Consider the following 17,855-nt stretch of genomic DNA (forward strand, 5'->3'; position numbering starts at 1 on the left):
CCTAAATGTGCTTGTACAGGCTACATTCTGTGGCAAAGAAGAGCGGCCGACAGAGACTAAAAGTTGCACAAGTCTGAAATATTTTGATCAGTAAGATAAACACAATTGAAGAAAGTCTGAATAAGGAGAATTAATTTTAAAGAATGTAAATTGAACAATGAGATGAAACATCAAGACTGTGTTGGTATGTAATTTTTTAACTACAGGTGTGCCTAATACTATAAATTTCTGATGTTTAGGTAGCTGCATACACTGAAAATAGATGTTAGCACTCATGATAACACCCTGTCAAAGGTCAGGCCGTATATCTTATATACACAGTTTTGAATAAGCTATTTGCCTATGTCACTTTCTTCTTTATTATAATGTATTTCCAATTAAAGTTTGTTTTGAAATTTGAATTTTTCCATATATGCAATTACGTTTGTTCTTCAATTACATGCTACTTTTGTGAATATTTCTTGTAGCTAATCTGTCTCTTCGCCATGGTCAACCCAGATTTTTCACCTTTTTTCTGGAACTTATTTTTGCTGGACTTAGAGATTTGTGCACATTTAACTCCGCTAAACAGGAGTAAAGTGCCTGTGCTCCCAGTTTGAACATGGCTACAGTGGTTTATCTCTGATTGACACTTTTAATTTCCCTAGAAGTCCCAAGTATATGGTAATAAAAACATATCAAAGGCCTGGTCATTAAATGCCACCTGTGGACTGCAGCACCTAATGAGCCATCCACACAGTGGCTCTGTAAAACATAGCTTCATGCCTACCATTTGTAGCCTGACTGCAACAGCCTAAAAACCGACTCTCAAATGTGTCAAACTAACCCTTTTTGATAGGTGGGAATCTGTGCTTTTAAATAATAATAGGTTACCCATAGGTACATGCTGATTCCCACAAGGTGGGGTACCTGATATTGAAAAGTGGAACATGTGTCAAAGTACTGGTGATAAAATTCACACTGGTACATTTCACAGTGAACGGCTACAAAAGTCACGTCAAAACTATTTTTCATATTTACTAAAAATCCAGTTTAAATGTAAGTCTAGAATTGTAATAAATATTTAGGAAAAGTAACTTTATAAAGTTATCTTTCCCCTGCCTGAACATCTATTAGGCTTATTAGCATTTTCCTACTGACAGTTGGTATGCCAGTGCTTAAACTTAATGAGGTTTAAAAACTGTTCCGAGCTCAGAAGCAGTGGCCAGGGTGAGGCAGGTGCTGTTGTCCCCTTGGAGAAAGAACAGTTTGTGTAGAACGAGGAATATCCTTAACTTGTAAAGGGTCTGCCCTTTCACAAGTAAATATGAACTAAGACCTGGGCAGTGCAAAGCTTTTTTTCCACCAGGCAGGCTGGATTCAAACTCAGTTTGGGGGAAGCTACCCTTGGAGCCAGTGACCACAAATGAGAGGGAGATACACAGTTCCCTGGACACACCTCTGGAGAGGAAGTGTCTCCCCATTTTGGATTTAAAAACATTTGGACATTGTTATCTCCATTGGTTAGGCTGGAGACAGGAGTCACCCCAAACCCACTAGTTAGTGCCAATCATAAATGTGGCACCCCAATGCATACTCCTCAGAACTCTTCCTAGGCCTGTGGAAGAGTAGAAAAGGACTGAACCCTGATTGCTGAAACTAGAGAGGAGATCTGAAGGACTAGACGTGCTCCCTTCTGTACCCTATACAAAGAAGTGGACTCCAAGGGTTAGTTTGCTGATATCCTGTGTGACTGCAGGGACTAAACTAAATTTCACCTAGATAACTAGTTGCCCTGTCACAATTGGACTTGCACAAGCCCCTTGTTAAACCAAGCTTTGAAGTCCTTGGAGCTTCCTTGAAGCATGGGAGTCTTAGTCAAAGAGCTGAGGAAAGATGGGCTAAACACTGTAAAATTTAGTACTATGAAAAAGTCTGCCTTCTCGCCATTATAGGGTCTGAACAAATCACTAGAGACAATCTGACCAAGATGTGACTTCAAAGGACGGAAGAAACAGGTTAATCACACTTGGAGCATCTCTGCAGAAGCAAATCCATTCCAGTGGACCCTTGGCAAAAATGTATTAAATACCCTGGAGCCCTCTTCAGGCACAGTTTGGTGCTTTGTTCTGCTGAAGGTGTCTAAGCTCCATTAAAAGTATCTGATCAACGTGGCAAAAGTCCTTAATGTGAAATGTGGCTTCAGCAGGACCTTGCTCAATGTCAGCTGCCTTGCTAAAATATTCTGACTCCCATTTTTCAGACTAAGGAACTTAGGCGGTCATTACAACATTGGCGGTAAAAGGCGCTTACCGCCGTGCAGAAGACCACCAACACACCGCCGCGGCCGCGGAATTCCGCCACAGCTATTATGACCCACATCTCGGAATCCGCCAAAAGTCAGACACCCACACAAATCCGCCACACCAAAGGTCAGTGATAAACTGGCAAAAACAAAACCTCCACCGTCACCCCAACAGAAATACGCCCACACTATCACGACACACGAATCCACGTGGCGGTCTTTCAACTGCAGTATTCCATTGGCGGTACACACCGCCGCGCTCAAAATACACACACTCTTACAAAACACAGCCACATTGGACAATTCGAAATACACACACCTGAGACACATACACACACCACTCCCACACACCCATTGCAATATAAAACACACACCCACATTGCCCACAAACCCCCACGACAAAAAATTCCAAAAAAAGGCCAGAGAGAGACACCACCAGCAAGAACAACGGCATCCACAGGCACACAACACCATCACCTACACAACTTCCACATACCTCACACAACACACCACTACATATCACCACACTTATCACCACACACTCCACCCTACACATCACCTGCACCAACCCATGGCATGGCAAAGACACCCCAGGTTCTCGGAGGAGGAGCTCAGGGTTATGGTTGAGGAAATCGTCCGACTAGAGCCACAGCTATTCGGATCACAGGTGCAGCACACCTCCATAGCTAGGAAGGAAGGTTATGGCGAAGAATAGTGGACAGGGTCAACGCAGTGGGACAACACCCAAGAAATCGGGATGACATCAGGAAGAGGTGAAACGACCTACGGGGTAAGGTGCGTTCCGTGGTCTCAAGACACCACCTTGCGGTTCAGCGGACTGGCGGCGGACCCCAACCTCCTCCCCCACAACTAACAACATGGGAGGAGCAGGTCTTGGTGATTCTGCATCCTGAGGGCCTCGCAGGAGTAGGTGGAGGAATGGACTTTGGTAAGTCAAAGCTTTACTATTACATCCCCCACCCTACCTGCATGCTATCACATACCCCCACCCTCACCCCCAGCACTCCAACTCCTCACAAATGTCCCAACATCACAAACCACACATCCCAACACCAATACCTGCATGCAACAACAAAGCATGGACACCCATCACCAAAGCATGGCCACTGCACATACCCATACACCCCCCTAAACCATCATCACACAAGCTCCCACACAGGAATGCTAGCACTGGGGTCCACGGTCACCCACCCATTGCACACCATTACACACACAGATTTAACATACATCCTTTTATACCCCTGCAGGACCACTACCCAACGTCACCGGACAGGAGGGACCACACATGTCCACACCACCAACAGAAGAGGCCCACAGTGATGACAGCACCTCTGTCCAACTGGATCTAGATGACCAGCCCGGACCATCGGGGACCTCTGGACAGTCGGTTCCGCTCACACAGGCACAGGCCACCACAGACCTTCCCCCCTCTGGAAACACCAGCACAGCACCCACCCGGCGGGCCCATACCTCCATCCCCAGGACACGTCAATCAACTGTGTGTCCACCACTACAGGGAACCCAGGCTAACCCACCACCCCAACAACAACAGGGACCTGGGGGCAGTGGTAGTGGGCACACGGTCCAGGGGACGGAGGCACTGGAACACAGGGGAACTGGGAGGGCTGCCGTGCGACAGGGGGCGGACAGGCCAAGGGAACCCACTCTCCACGAGGCCCTCTCCAACATCATGGGAGCTTACCACCACTCCCAGGAGACGATGGCAACGGTACTGGCCAAGTTTCAGGAGACCCAGCGCCTGCAGGAGGAACAGTATTTGGGCTTCAGGGAGGAACTCAGAGCCATCCATTCCACCCTGGGCACCATCGTAGGGGTGCTGAAGGAAGTACTCAACACCAGGAGGGACACTGTGGCACAACAAGGGGCCCCTGACACTAGCATGGATGATGAACTGCCCACCACCTCCGCCGGCGCTAGTGGACAGGACGCCCCGCCACAGGTCCACCACACCAGCACCCCACCCCCTGCAGAGGTAGAACCACCCCACAAACGGTCCCTGAGATCCAGGAACAAGACAGAGAACGATGCCAAGACCCCCGCCAAGAAATGAGACCACCCTGATTGTCATCCTACTGTCCCACTTTGTCACCCTGTCCATAATTAAACTGCCCCACCTCCACTTCCTATGCCCATATGGGCAATGCACCTGTGAGACTGATAGACTGGACTCTGTCATGGACACTCCTTCGCTATCACCCCTCACCATTTCACTACCCCCTCCAATTTTGAGCATTTAAATAAACACACCTAAAGCACAAAATGATATGGAGTCTGTCTGTGATTTCGAAATAGTGTATTGGCAATTACAGTGACAAACTGTTTTGTAAATAGTAATGTCAACATACCTATGTCACACAGCTCTAGTCCATGAGGAATCTAAGCAGGTGTCACACAGTGGGACCCACATCTGTGAAACCGTAAGGGAAAGTGACAACTCAGTGACCATACACTGGGTGAAAACGACGGACAGGAGAGAGGTAGTAGTGTTAAAGTACATGTAGTAGGCAGGATTGTATTCTTACCTGTGTCTCACTGGAAATATTGCTGGATCACTGAGTCCCTGTTGTGCATGTCTTCTTCCTCTGCTTCCTCCTTATCATTGTCCACAGGCTCCACAGCTGCAGCAACACCGCCATCTGGACCATCCTCCTGCAGAAAAGGCACCTGGCGTCGCAAAGCCAAGTTGTGAAGCATACAGTAGGCCACGATGATCTGGCACACCTTCTTTGATGAGTAGATTAGAGATCCACCTGTCATATGGAGGCACCTGAAACTGGCCTTCAGGAGGCCGAAGGTCGGCTCGATCACCCTCCTAGTTCGCCCATGGGCCTCATTGTAGCGTTCCTCTGCCCTTGTCCTGAGATTCCTCACTGGGGTCAGTAGCCATGACAGGTTGGGGTAACCAGTCACCTGAAAATGGTGAGGGGCAACTGTTGGACACACACTAACCTGGAGGGATAACCCCAGACCCAGACAACCATTCCCACTGACTTGCTTCCAGGTGCTCACCTAATAGCCACACACGGTGCCTCTGGAGTTGACCCATCACATAAGGGATGCTGCTATTCCGCAGCATGTAAGCGTCATGCACTGAGCCAGGGAACATGGCATTCACATGGGAGATGTACTGGTCTGCCAAACATACCATCTGTACATTCATAGAATGATAACTCTTCCGGTTTCTGTACACCTGTTCTCTCCTGTGGGGGGGACCAAAGCCACATGGGTCCCATCAATGGCACCTATGATGTTGGCCATATGTCCCTGGGCATAGAAATCAGCTTTCACTGTAGGCAAATCCTCCACCTGAGGGAAAACGATGTAGCTCTGCATGTGTTTCAGAAGGGCAGACAACACTCTGGACAATACATTGGAAAACATAGGCTGGGACATCCCTGATGCCATGGCCACAGTTGTTTGAAAAGAGCCACTTGCAAGGAAATGGAGCACTGACAGCACCTGCACTTGAGGGGGGATTCCTGTGGGATGGCGGATTGCTGACATCAGGTCTGGCTCCAACTGGGTACACAGTTCCTGGATTGTGGCACGGTCAAGCCTGTAGGTGATTATCAAATGTCGCTCCTCCATTGTCGACAGGTCCACCAACGGTCGGTACACCGGAGGATGCCGCCATCTCCTCACATGTCCCGGCAGACAGTGCCTATGAAGGACAACAGCAAGCACAGAGTCAAACAACTCAGAGGTAAGTACCCACAGTTTACCCAGAACACCAATCATACACAAAAGGTGGCCTGTATGTGTGTTGAGACTAGGCCTAGGTATGTGTGACGCAGTTGAAAATGAAGCCATGTGGGCCCCTGAAATGGCGGCTGCCTGACCTGTAAAGTGGGACAATGGGATGTGAGGTAACTGCGCTGGCGTTGTACACCGTCGTGGTAGGCGGTCGAAGACTGCGGCGCAATGCTGCATTGGTTAACATTGGACCCTATGGGTCCCAGGAGCCAATGACGATGTATGCCGGCGGTGACGGTACGCACCACCGCGGATGTGACCGCCATTTTCTATCCGTTCAATCACTCGATTCTGATCTTCGACAGGAGAGGACCTACACTGCAAATGCTGCTGTGACCTCGGTCTGGAAGAGACAATGGCTCGTGCGTCTGAGGAAAGGGCCCCTGCCTTCACATCGGAGGTGTTGGAGAAGCTCGTGGATGCAGTCCTCCCCCAGTACACACTACTCTATGGTCCTCCAGACAAACAGGTAAGTACACAGGGAGCATGTTGTATGGGCTATGCCTGTGTGGAGCGGGCTGGATGTAAGAAGGAAGGGGGCAGAGTGCTGCGTGCATGAAAGACGGTGCATGCATTTGCCACATGGCAAGGGTAGGGATAGGGGCCAATCACTTTGACGGTGCAATTGATAATGACTTCTCTTCTTCCCCTGTACATTTCATGTAGGTCAGCAACCACCAGAAGAAAGATATTTGGCGTGCCATCGCCAAGGACGTCCGGACCCTGGGGGTCTACCACAGATGGAGCACCCACTGCCGGAAAAGATGGGAGGACATTCGTCGCTGGAGCAAGAAGACGGGGAGGCTCAGCTGGGGATGGCCTCCCAACGTGGGTTGGTGCCCGTCGCACCATCACCCCCCTGATGTTCAGGATCCTGGCGGTGGCCTACCCGGAGTTGGATGGGCGCTTGAGGGCATCACAGCAGACACAAGGGGGTGAGTACACTCTCATTCTGATGAATTTGCGCACAGTGGAGTTGTCTGGGTGGGGGAGGAGGGCTGTGGGTTTCCCTAGGCCAGGGCGAGTTCCGTAGGCAAGGCCCCTCCGTAAGGCAGGCCATGTGGTACCCCAGTCCACCTCTGTAGACTTGCGTAGTACAGCTATTCATGCCCCTGTGTCATCTATGTGTGCAGATGTCGTCCATAGCCTTGTAGGCCATTTCCCAGGAATTGAACAGTGGAGCCCAAGAGCGCTGTATCTGTCTTGTCCGCCAACGGTAGTGGTAATCCATGCACTCAACATGTCTTTCTTCTTTCGTCCCCCCCCTTTTTGTGGTCTCCCTGTTTTTGTGTGCATTAGCATCATCAGGTGGAGGAGTAGTGGCACTGGAGCATGAGGGAGCTGCATCCCACATGGCCCTGGAGGGCGAGACTACAGACTCGGAATTCACCAGTGGGACGGAGGGCGAGGGGAGCTTCACGGCGGGGACAGGAGCTGAGACCAGCAACACGGACTCGTCCTCTGATGGTAGCTTCCTTGTGGTGGCGGCAACATCTGTGCCCCCCGCATCTACAGGTACAGCCGCCACCCCCCCTACCAGCACCACCCTCCCAGCAGCCCCTTAGCCTTCGCCCCGTGCCCGCTCACCCAGGAGGGTGGGCATCACCTTCGCCCCAGGCACCTCAGGCCCTGCCTCATTCACCCCTGCTGCCCTCAGTGAGGAGGCCATTGACCTCCTCAGGTCCCTCAATGTTGGGCAGTCTACCATTTTGAATGCCATCCAGGGTGTAGAAAGGCAGTTGCAACAAACTAATGCATTCCTGGAGGCCATTCATTCTGGTCAGGCGGCCCTTCACCAAGCTTTTCAAACTCTGGCCTCAGCACTGATGGCAGCCATTGTCCCCGTCTCTAGCCTTCCCCCTCCAACTTCCTCCACCCAGACCCAATCCCCTGTACCTCTGCCTATCCCAAGCACACCATCAGACCAGCCTGCACACACGTCAACACACAAGGGAATCTCAGGCAAACACAAGCACCACACATCCCACATGCACTCACGCAAGCAACACACACATGCAGACACACCAACATCCACTGCCTCCACTGTGTCCCCCTCCTCGTCATCTCCCTCCTCCCTCCCAGTCTCGTCTACACTCACACCTGCATGCACTACCTCTACAGCCACTACGTCCCTCACCAGCACACCCACCAGCACACCCCGCTCATGTGCAGTCACCACCCCAACTACCATTCACACGTCCCCTGTGTCCTCTCCCAGTGTGTCTGTGACGCCCCCTCCCAAGATACACAAACGCAGGCACACACCCACCCAACAGCCATCCACCTCACGACAGCCTCCAGCGTATGACCCCTTTCCCTCACCTCCCCCACCCCGTCTGTCTCCTAGGGCCCGACTCTCCAGGTCCCATCCTAGCACCTCAACCACAACATCTCCGGGACCAGTGGTGCCTGTAGTCACCGGAATCTGGAATGCACTGGGCAGCAGGGCAGCCAGTGTGGCACGGAGCCACATCACGGACAGTCCCCCACCTGTGAAGCATCAAAAGTTGGCCAGTGCCCGGCGGGAGAGGGGGAAGACTCCAGCCAGCAAGTCCGCTCCCAGGGGTCCCGTTGGGAGTGTGTAGTCAGCTGTGACACCTTCCAAGGTGGGGAAGGGCCACAAGAAACCCGGCAAGTCTGGGAAGAGCTGCACGGCGGAGAAGACCGCCATCATCCCCGCTGCCCAGGAGGCCACCGCCAGCCCCAGCCCAGCTGCCCATGAGGCCACCGCCAGCCCCAGCCCAGCTGCCCATGAGGCCACCGCCAGCCCAGCTGTCCAGGAGGCCACCGCCAGCCCCAGCACAGCTGCCCAGGAGGCCACCACCAGCCCCAGCACAGCTTCCCAGGAGGCCACCGCCAGCCCCAGCCCAGCTGATCCATCAAGGGCCGCCAGCCCTGCTGGGCCATGAAGGGCCACCAGCACAAGCCCCGCTGGACCGCCAGCACCAGCTCCGCTGGGCCATGAAGGACCGCCAGCACAAGCCCCACTGGGCCATGAAGGACCGCCAGCACAAGCCCCGCTGGGCCATGAAGGACCGCCAGCACAAGCACCGCTGAACAGGGCACCACCAACTCATGCACCGCTGAACAGGGCACCGTCAACTCAAGCATCGCTGAACAGGGCACAGCCAACTCAAGCACCACTGAACAGGGCACCGCCAACTCAAGCACCGCTGAACAGAACCAGTGGAGACTGTTATCCACTACCTCTGCCTTTCACAGGATGAAACACTCTGGGCACGAGTCCCCCTCCAGAACCAGTGGAGAGATCCATCCACTACCTCTGTCCTTCACAGGATGAAGCACTCTGGGCACCAGTCCCCCTCCAGAACCAGTGAAGACATCCATCCACTACCTCTGTCCTTCACAGGATGAAGCACTCTGGGCACCAGTCCCCCTCCAGAACCAGTGGAGACTGTGGCTTTGCACTCCCCAGGATTGAACAGTGGGCAACCCATCCACTTGTGAGGCTTGAGAGACTGTGGCTTTGCACTCCCCAGAATTAAACAGTGGGCAAACCACCCACTTGTGAGACTTGAGAGACTGTGGCTTTGCACTCCCCAGGATTGAACAGTGGGCAACCCACCCACTGTATTGACTTGAGAGACTGTGGCTTTGCACTCCCCAGGATTGAACAGTGGGCAAACCACCCACTGTAGATATTTGAGAGACTGTGGCTTTGCACTCCCCAGGATTGAACAGTGGGCATGTGGCCCTCTCGTGGATTTGGCGTCGTACACTCAACCGGCTGAGGTGCCCCCCCTTTCCATCCCACTGAGGTGCCTGTTTTCATGCTGTCTGATGCCCCTGCAGTGTTTTCTCCGTCATGGTCAGGGATCTTGTGTGGGCCTCGCCCATACCGTGTGGTCCCAGTGTTCCACGGACTTTCTTTGTGCAGTACCTGGACTACTATCCCTGGTATATATTTTGTACATGGTGTATATATATATTTCTGCCTACTTGTTTGTAATATATTTCGATGGTTACACTTATTTTCTTTGGTCTTTGCATTCTTCTGGGGCAGTTTGGGGGGTGTAACTGTGATGTATTGATATGCATTGGTGTGTGTATTGTAGTGGGTGAGGGTGGGGGTGGGGGTGGGGGTGTTGTGTGTGTGTGTCCCTGTTTTTTGCCTCCTCCCTCCCCTGTGTCGTAGGTGCAGTACTCACCGTGGTCTTCGCCGTCGGCGTTTGTGCTCCTGGTAGAGGAGCAGGAAGACTATCGCAGGTAGAATTTGGAGTTCCGGTTCCATGGTGTCCTCGTTCCTCGTGGAGTGTGTGGAGGTGAGCGTTTTCCCTTCGAAATTCCTGTTTCCGCCGTGTTTTTATCTGCGGTGTATCCGCCCCAGAAAAGGTGGCAGATTGGCCTGTCATAATAGTGTGGGCGGTACATTGTCGTCCGCCTGTCTATTGGCGGTGACCGCCGCGCTGTTTGTTTGTACCGCCGTGGCGGTTGGAGTGTTAAAGTGGCTGTATTTGTTGGCGGTTTCCGTCACAGTCATAATTGCTATTTTTTTACCGCAGGCCTGTTGGCGGTCTTACCGCCGCTTTAACACTGTCCGCCAGGGTTGTAATGACCCCCTTAGACTTTTGCAGACCGGATATCTGTCACCGCTGTGATGGTGTAACTCACCTGCCATTATCTAAATCAGGCCCTAAGTATGAAGGTAAATTTCTTGATCAAGCTGTCCCACTTGATTGCACATTGCTGTCAGCCTCAAAGTGCGAGTAGGTCCATCTACAGTGACCATAGCTTGTTATTGACACCTAGTACTTTTTGGTGCTATTGACACTTAAAACATTAAAACTCATATTTTTAATTCCCCTTATTGTATTTCTGTTGTTTTGATATCATTTTGTTGATCAAAATGTACTTTTAAATTTGTTTTGGATTTTTTTAGTTTGGTGTCTTTCCTTTATCACTGTTTTGGTACTGGATAAAAACATTTTAAATTGCCCTATGTTACATCTGTCTGCTCTGTGCCACAGTTACTAGGGGGTGAGCTCAGGTTAGCTGAGTGACTTTTGCGGTTCATCCCGATGGGATAGTGTTAATATTTCTCAGGGTCAGTGTAGGAGACTCGCTGTCTGTAGTGTACAAAAATGAAGTGCACTGTTCAGAGAGTCTGAACAACTTCACCTTGGTGTCCAGAGGCAATAAGTAGACCACTTAATGCTCTATTTTTGTGGGTAGCATGGTCGAGCATTTAGGCTAATCTTGGAGATGTGCTAAGCATTTGATGTACTTGCAGTATTAATAAATGTGGGCACACACTCAAAAGAATAACTCAAGACCAATTTACAAAAATACTTTTGATTTTTATACAATTTTTAACGCCAAGATCATCAAAATCACGTAAGTACTTTTAAGGTTATGATTTTTCAAAGTTTAGCAAAAAAAGTTTTTCTGTGCGCAATTACATACCATAGGAATCAATGGGATAAAACTTTAAAACTGCATATAAAATAAGGCAATGCTCTCACAAGTGTCACCTTCTGTTTTTAGGTTGAGGTCATCAAGATGTCCTGTGGGCCAGCCAGAGATGTTTAAATGGGGGCATCGTCTGGAAGACTTGGAGCTGGTGTAGAATGGAGAAGGAGAAAGAGAAGGAGACCACTTGAAAACACACTGCATATGAGGACTTAAAAGTAAGTCTGGTGGGTCTGATACAGGGGTCAGGGAGGCTGGGGGCAGTGCATATAGGCGAGCCAAGTCCTTGATTGCTGCTTGCTTCTGGTCTTCAGAGAGTCCGGAGTGGACTTTCCTTCTGGGTGTCCAGTTTTGGGGGTCCAGTACCCCGGGCGATAACACATCTCAGCTACTGAAAATCGCAGTGCCACCAAACTTAACAAACTGGCAGGGTTTGTCCTCTGGCTGTTGGTCTGGCTGCTGTGTCTGGTTCATTGGTCAGTGGCCGATAAGTGAACTAAACTTCACTGGCTCTTGCTTGCTGGGTACAGGGAGTGATGCCATTTCTCTGGAGCGATGTTCTTGGCAATTTTTAGAAGGTCAGAGGTTCTCTCAGGTTTCTTAGATTCCGTCTGCAGTCCAGTCGACCGCTCAACAGCGATTGTCGAGTCCTGGGTGCAGCAGGCAGGGTTTGCTGCCTTTTTCTTCTTGCAGCTGGACTTCTGTCACTGGTCTTCTTGCGCCCATCGAATCTGATCTGCAGGTCTTGGGATGCCCACTAAATACTGCATTTAGTGGACATTTAGGGGAGTACCTGGTAGTAGCCAATGGGCCATTTAAAACAGGGTGGCTACACCCACTATGTGATTGCTTCCTGTGGGAAAAGGCCACATCCCTAATCCTGATAGGCTAGTTCCCTGCCATCCACGATGGAGAAAAATGAAATGGAGTGGTCATGTTGCCTGCCGCACCTGGGGTATGGTACAGGCTAAGGAGAGGCCACTCCTCTTACTCTGACTCTGAAGTTTTCTCTCTGGTGTTCTCACTCAAAGAGGGAGAAAAATCATTGGGCGGCCATCTTCTGATAGCTACAGAGTCAGAGGTCAGATTTCAAAGGGGGTAAAGCCTTTGAAGCTGACCGCTGGGTCTGTGTCTCTGCCTGGGGAGGAGGAGTAACACCTCCATCCCAGAAAGGCTTTGTGTTCTGGCTCCTGAGGAGCAGAGGCTCACACCCCAGGAGTCAAGATCAATGTCTGGCAGTGGCAAGCTGGCAAAAACCAGTCAGCAACCATGCCAGGGCTCATAGGTTTTGCAGGTTGCACCTCTAAGGTGCCCTCTGGGTACTTGTTATCATACATCCAACACTGGCATCAGTGTGGGCTTCCGGCATCAGTGTGGGTCTATTATTCTAATTGTCTGATACCAAACAACCCAGTATTCAGAGAGTCCATCATGTAGCTGGGGAACTTATAATAACCAGTGTCCAGCACATGTACTTGCCATAGCTTCCCTGCACACTTAGGCCCATATTTATACTTTTTTAGTGCTGCATTTGCGTCATTTGTTTACAATTGTATTTTGTAAGTTTGCTCATTTTTGCATCAAAAAGCGTCGTAAATGCGGCACTAAAAAAGTATAAATATGGGCCTTAATATCTCTTAAGGTTGTGTAAAGACATATTAGGGACATATCTGCTCATTCAAACATATGCCCCCACATGCATTATAGTGCACCCTGCCTTAGGGCTGTAAGGCCTGCCAGAGAGGTGACTTCCCTATAGTGCATTCAGTGTTAGTTGACAGGGCACTCTTGGTGAGTGCCATGTCAAGTTTGCAACTTTTAAATACACCTTGTCATAAACTTGCAATGGCAGTCTGCATGAGGCTGGCGTGGAGCCTCTTAGAGTGGCACAATTGGTGCTGCAGCTCTGGGGGGTCCTCTTTAGTACCCATGCCCTGGGTACAAGAGGCACCATTTACTAAGGACTTACAAGGGTAGCTGAAGTGCCAATACATAGTACAATTTTGGGGAAATAAATTTGTCCCTAGAAACCTGTTTAGCAGGGGCCTTGGGCACTTACAATTTTTAAATCACATCATTTTCTTGGCAAAAGGTGGGTGTCTAACCATGCACAAAAAGGCCCTTTTTCACAGTGTGGGACCGCCCACCCCAAGTACAAACCCATTTTTACACATTTCCTAAATCATTGCTCTTGTGCTATCAGGAAATGATCTATCTTGTGATTATAAGAAAAGTGTTTGTGTACTAATCAGACAGCATAATATTAAGCTATTTAGATGCCAGTTCCACTTTAATTTCCATATGATGTGGCAGAAGCCCATAAAATACTGTTTCTACTTATCTTTTTCAGTATGGTCAAATTGCTCGCTTTCCTGGTAACACTTAGATGGTGGACAAATCATCAATAATCTTAGAATGAACATAAATACATTTACTATTTGTATTCATTAGAAATTTTAACCTGCTTTATCTAATTGAAAACAGTTCATACGTACACTTCCCCACCTTACAAGCCTATTGGCTAAGCCAAAGCTAGAACACATGTTGATATTCCCAGATGAAGTAAAAAATATTTATCACATACTCATCTCTGCAACCTTAAGCATGGCCGCCCACTCCACTCTGATCTAAAGACTGCACAAGATGGACATACAAAAATCCGTCTGGATTGTATCCTTCCTCACAGGAAGAGCACAAATAGTTAACCTGCCACCCTACACATCAAAGTCCAAGAACCTCACATGTGGAGTCTAATAAGGATTATCCCTAATCCGTATGTTATTCAAAAACTACGACTCTTCTAGCGGACCTCATCACATCCTGCAACATCACCTTTCTCTCCTATGTAGACAATACCCAAGTGATACTCTCCCTCTCAGACAAAACCAGTACTACCAAAAAAGCCAAACTCCTCTACGTGCATGACAGTGGTAACCACGTGGATGAATACCAACTGCCTAAAACTGAGCCCAGGCAAAACTGAAGTTGAGATCTTCAGATGGAAAGCCCCTGCCTGGCCTGCTTTGTTGGGAACAAACTTTGGACCCTCACATACTCCCACTACCCATGCAAGAAATCTTGGAATCATCTTGGACAACAAGCTCCACATGACAGCCCAAGTAAACGTAGTAACTTCCACCTGCTTTAACCTCCTTAGGATTCTATGAAGGATCCTCAAATGGCTTCCTGAGAACACCAGGAAAACAGTCACACAGAGATTGATCACCAAAAGACTCAATTATGGCAACACACTCTATGAAGAAATTACTAATGAACCGAGCCTAGACAAACCAAAACGCTACAGCACAACTCAAACTAAACCTACCTCATCGCACACACACCACCTTCAGAGAACTACACTGGCTCCCAGTCCTCAAACTCAGCCAATCCAAATTGCTCACACACACACACACACTTTCAAAGCACTACACAACATCGGCCATACATACCTTAACAGCTGCATGCACTTCTACACATCTCCTAGGCAACTCTGCTAAGATGGATTCTCACTGGCCGCATACCCCATATCCAAAGCCACAACCAGAGACTGCACCTTTTCATATATCTCCTCAAAGTAAGGGATGACCTTCTGCACCACATCAGAGACTCCTCCTTGCTTTGTAACAGTTCTGCAAGAAGTTGATCACCTTGTTTTTCAGTTAACCTCACCAGGAGACAGCTGTCTGTCATCTGCAAGCAAAGCACCTTAATAACCTAACAGATGATTAGCGTGCTATACAAATACACATAACGTAACAAAATATAAAAAAAATAACATGTGGTCACTACTGGGAATCGCTTTCATTTTTATTTCTAAAAACTAAACAAATCTGATATTGCTTGATTGTATTAAATATGCACCATCAGGAGATAGCATGCCATCTAGTCGACTAGAGACTTAAATTCTTTGATGGAGTTGCAATATGTCTCTCTCAATTTTTAAATGACAAATAAACCCTATATTTTACAAACAGTATATACGTTGTTTGATGTCAACCCTTTTACAATGCATTGCATAGAGTTTGGCTGGTGCAAATGATAAGCATTTACGTACGTTTTACAGATCTCCTAAAAAAAGGTATCTCATAGATCACTCTAATTTGATTGCAAAGTATCATGAAGGACAACCGTTTAATATAGAAACGTAAAGTCAGGTACACCAAACATTATCAGTTGTGCAAATAGACCTCATTACAAACAACATTTATTCAACAAAGATATTCACACACTTCTACCAAATGGTTTCTTCATTTTAGTGATATCAGGCAGTCATTAATTAAAATACTGCTTGGATAACACCATATATACTAGAACCAACAATGTAAGGTAACACATGAAGTCCACATTTAGGGGCATAATTCCGAGCCTCTTGTGCCCCCGGTGCGTCACTATTTGTGATGCACCGGTGGTGCAGTGTACATATCTACAAGGCCACGTAAAATAAATTTTCATGGATTTTCATGACCTTGTAGATATAGTGTTAGTCAATGCAGCGCAAGTCGCTGCGTTGCCTAACTCTGTGCCTCAGAGGTATACCATGCAACACCCATGTGTTTTAACGCAGTCCCAGATTTACAAGAATCTGTAAACCTGGGAATGCATCAGAACTGTACGCCTCACCAGGGCAGGCCCAACGAGGAGCAATATCTTTATTTCTCCTCGTTGTGTCCTCTTTCCATATATGAAGAGGAAAATCCTCTCTGGATTGTGTTTATGTAGGAAAGTGTCCCATCCTGCACAAAAACAATACTATTGACAAAGCAGACACACTTGCATCATGGTGCAAGCCTGCCTGCATTGGTGCTAGGCAGCAATTTGTGTGCCAGCACAGGGGGAAAGGACAGAAATGCACCATATCTTGTAAATATGGTGCATTTCTGCTCTATGCCATTGGTGACTTGCTGCACTGCCCTGCGCCACGGAATATGCCCCATGTGCCTTGGCCTCCATGTAGAGATAAACACAGCATCCAACTTCCATTGAGCGTCACTTGAACACATTTGAAGGGGCAATGGTAGTCTAGTGTGCCATCCAGAGGTATGTTTTGCATTTTTGAGAGCCCTAATTCTTGAAGTAGTATAGAAAAAATAACGAAATTCAACTCCTTTCATGGACTACACAAGTGAATGCAGTTCTACTTTCATTTTGGGAGTATTCTGGGGATTAGCATTATGAAGCCATTTAGAGGAAGGCCGAAATAGGAAGAGCATTCTAAATTGACATGTTTAGTGACAAAAACGTTATTCATTTACATTCAGAAGATCCTGAAAATGACGGAGCGTGTCGCTGCACCAAAATTGGCAGTGCCATGCTCCATCATTTTCAGAACGCAGGGATGCACCATATTTAATTGAATACCGCTCACCCCTTTGTTATCCCCTGCGCTGGCACCAAATTTAAGCTTCCAGCGCAAACACAGGCATCCTTGCACCATTGTGCAAGGATGTCTGAGTTGAGGGGTGTGATTCTTTATGTGCAGGAAGGTGTCCCTTCCTGCACATAATCAATCACTAATCAATCACTAAGGGTGATTTGGCACTTCTGTGTGTGCTGCAGAATTGCAGCATACACAGAAGTGCCAAAGCGTGATTTTGAAATGATTGTTTATGTGCAGAAAGGGACACCGTCCCGCACATAAATAATCATTTCTGGCATTTTGCTCTTTCTATGTATGCTGCAGAATGCAGCACTCATAGAAAAAGCAAAAAAGGAGGTGGAATAAAATTATTCCTCCTCGTTGCACCTTGCCAATGCCACCCATGGGATACCGTTAGATTGTGTGCTGCCTCAGGTTTATGAAATCTTGTAAATCTGAGACAGCGTCAAAATGTAATGGGTGTTGCTGTGGCACGCTCACAGCAACACCCATTGTATGTCCCTCTGACGCAGAAAACTGCGTCGGAAGGGCCCATATTTACAAGGAGGCAGAACACCACAAAAGTGCGGTTACACCTCCTTATAAATATGGAGCAGAGGTTAGAGCCACTGGAGTGTCACATAAAGTGACGCTCCAGTGGCACTAGGGGCTCTTAACTATGCCCCATAGTGTTTTAACTGCAGATTCTCAGCTGTCTCACCGATTAAAAACGCTCTTCAGGTGATACCTCTGACACAAAGCAGTTAGCTTTATAGGCCTGTCTTTATTAGAGAAGGCTTTCACCTCCCATAAAGAGTATCTAAATTGTGACAGTCCCAGGCATAAAAAGTATAACGTAACCCTGATGCTCAAATAGAAAACGCCCTATAGTTTTTGCTTTTCTCGCACAAACTAACGATTTGGAGGCTACTTTTCAGGTTTTAAAATTCCGATAGGACCACCATGACATAGCAGGTTGACCAGCAATGC

The sequence above is a fragment of the Pleurodeles waltl genome, chromosome 4_2 (genome assembly GCF_031143425.1).
Source record: "Pleurodeles waltl isolate 20211129_DDA chromosome 4_2, aPleWal1.hap1.20221129, whole genome shotgun sequence".
Lineage (NCBI taxonomy): Eukaryota > Metazoa > Chordata > Amphibia > Caudata > Salamandridae > Pleurodeles > Pleurodeles waltl.